Source organism: Lolium perenne, chromosome 7, assembly GCF_019359855.2.
Source record: "Lolium perenne isolate Kyuss_39 chromosome 7, Kyuss_2.0, whole genome shotgun sequence".
NCBI classification, from domain to species: domain Eukaryota; kingdom Viridiplantae; phylum Streptophyta; class Magnoliopsida; order Poales; family Poaceae; genus Lolium; species Lolium perenne.
In genome coordinates, this window is record NC_067250.2 from 10014921 (window position 1) to 10018351 (window position 3431).

Genomic DNA, 3431 nt, shown 5'->3' on the forward strand with positions numbered 1-3431 from the left:
AGTGGGTTCATGCCTGCATTGACACAGGACAGGTGACAGAAAGTTCTAAGGTTGTGTTGTGCATGTTGCCACTAGGGATAAAACATTGATGCTATGTCTAAGGATGTAGTTGTTGATTACATTACGCACCATACTTAATGCAATTGTCTGTTGCTTTGCAACTTAATACTGGAAGGGGTTCGGATGATAACCTGAAAGTGGACTTTTTAGGCATAGATGCAGTTGGATGGCGGTCTATGTACTTTGTCGTAATGCCCAATTAAATCTCACTATACTCATCATGATATGTATGTGCATGGTCATGCCCTCTTTATTTGTCAATTGCCCAACTGTAATTTGTTCACCCAACATGCTGTTTATCTTATGGGAGAGACACCTCTAGTGAACTGTGGACCCCGGTCCAATTCTCTTTACTGAAATACAATCTACTACAATACTTGTTCTACTGTTTTCTGCAAACAATCATCTTCCACACAATACAGTTAATCCTTTGTTACAGCAAGCCGGTGAGATTGACAACCTCACTGTTTCGTTGGGGCAAAGTACTTTGGTTGTGTTGTGCAGGTTCCACGTTGGCGCCGGAATCCCTGGTGTTGCGCCGCACTACATCCCGCCGCCATCAACCTTCAACGTGCTTCTTGGCTCCTACTGGTTCGATAACCTTGGTTTCATACTGAGGGAAACTTGCCGCTGTACGCATCACACCTTCCTCTTGGGGTTCCCAACGGACGCGTGTTGAACGCGTATCAAGCAGCTTTTTCTGGCGCCGTTGCCGGGGAGATCAAGACACGCTGCAAGGGGAGTCTCCACTTCTCAATCTCTTTACTTTGTTTTTGTCTTGCTTAGTTTTATTTACTACTTTGTTTGCTGCACTAAATCAAAATACAAAAAAATTAGTTGCGAGTTTTACTTTATTTGCTATCTTGTTTGCTATATCAAAAACACAAAAAAATTAGTTACTTGCATTTACTTTATCTAGTTTGCTTTATTTACTGTTGCTAAAATGGCCAACCCTGAAAATACTAAGTTGTGTGATTTCACAACCACAAATAATAATGATTTCTTATGCACACCTATTGCTCCACCTGCTACTACAGCAGAATTCTTTGAAATTAAACCTGCTTTACTGAATCTTGTTATGCGAGAGCAATTTTCTGGTGTTAGTTCTGATGATGCTGCTGCCCATCTCAATAATTTTGTTGAATTATGTGAAATGCAAAAGTATAAGGATGTAGATGGTGAAATTATAAAATTAAAATTGTTCCCTTTCTCATTAAGAGGAAGAGCTAAAGATTGGTTGCTATCTCTGCCTAAGAATAGTATTGACTCATGGACTAAATGCAAGGATGCTTTTATTGGTAGATATTATCCCCCTGCTAAAATTATATCTTTGAGGAGTAGCATAATGAATTTTAAACAATTAGATACTGAACATGTTGCTCAAGCTTGGGAAAGAATGAAATCTCTGGTTAAAAATTGCCCAACCCATGGACTGACTACTTGGATGATCATCCAAACCTTCTATGCAGGACTAAATTTTTCTTCACGGAATTTATTGGATTCAGCTGCTGGAGGTACCTTTATGTCCATCACTCTTGGTGAAGCAACAAAGCTTCTTGATAATATGATGATCAACTACTCTGAATGGCACACGGAAAGAGCTCCACAAGGTAAGAAGGTAAATTCTGTCGAAGAAACCTCTTCCTTGAGTGATAAGATTGATGCTATTATGTCTATGCTTGTGAATGGTAGGCCTAATGTTAATTCTAATAATGTTCCGTTAGCGTCATTGGTTGCTCAAAAAGAATATGTTGATGTGAATTTCATTAAAAATAACAATTACAATGATTCTAGGCCATATCCTGCTAATGGTAATTCTCATGGTAGATATGTTTCACCTAATGAAGAGAAGATGCTAGAAATTGAAAGATCCACTAAGAGCTTTATGCAATCACAATATGAGCAAAATAAATTGTTTACTAAAACAATGAATGAGAAATCTACCTTGTTGAAGAATATAGGGAATCAACTTGAAAATCTAAATAGGGAGATCTCGGGGTTGCAAACTAAACTTGCTAATGCTGAAAATCGAATCTCATTCATGTCTGCATCACAATCTTCTTTAATTAATAAAATGGCTGCTAAACCTGAGGATTTAGATGATAAAATTACTACTACAGCAAATGCCATCCAAGTTAGAATTAATGAGAATATAAGATTAATGGCTGAACTGCGTGCTAGGTGGGATAGAGAAGAAAATGAAAAACTAGCTAAAGAGAAGAATGTAGCTAAAGTTTGGACCATTACCACCACTAGTAATGCTAATGCTACACATGTTGCTGCACCTCCTACTATAATAATAAAAGAATTGGTGTTAGCAATGTTTCCACTTCTAATGCAAAGCGCGAGAAACTGCCTAAATCGCTAAATCGTCGAAATCGCTTTGTGATAAAGCTGCTGAAATTTTTTCCAACATTGGGGATGATGATCCCATTGCTTTAGATTATAATGGTTTGAATTTTGATGATTGCCACATCTCTGAAGTTATAAAGTTCTTGCAAAAACTTGCTAAAAGTCCTAATGCTAGTGCTATAAATTTGGCTTTCACGCAACATATTACAAATGCTCTCATAAAAGCTAGAGAAGAGAAACTAGAGCGCGAAGCCTCTATTCCTAAAAAGCTAGAGGATGGTTGGGAGCCCATCATTAAGATGAAGGTTAAAGATTTTGATTGTAATGCTTTATGTGATCTTGGTGCAAGTATTTCTGTTATGCCTAAGAAAATTTACAATATGCTTGACTTGCCACCGCTGAAAAATTGTTATTTGGATGTTAATCTTGCTGATCATTCTACAAAGAAACCTTTGGGGAAAGTTGATAATGTTCGCATTACCGTTAACAATAACCTTGTCCCCGTTGATTTTGTTGTCTTGGATATTGAATGCAATGCATCTTGTCCCATTATATTGGGAAGACCTTTTCTTCGAACTGTTGGTGCTACCATTGATATGAAGGAAGGTAATATTAAATATCAATTTCCTCTCAAGAAAGGTATGGAACACTTCCCTAGAAAGAGAATGAAGTTACCTTTTGATTCTATTATGAGAACAAATTATGATGTTAACACTTCGTCTCTTGATAATACTTGATACACACTTTCTGCGCCTAGCTGAAAGGCGTTAAAGAAAAGCGCTTATGGGAGACAACCCATGTTTTTACCTACATCACTTTGTTTTTATTTTGTGTCTTGGAAGTTGTTTACTACTGTAGCAACCTCTCCTTATCTTAGTTTAGTGTTTCGTTGTGCCAAGTAAAGTCTTTGATAGAAAAGTAAGTACTAGATTTGGATTACTGCGCAGTTCCAGATTTCTTTGCTGTCACGAATCTGGGTCAACCTCCCTGTAGGTAGCTCAGAAAATTAAGCCAATTTA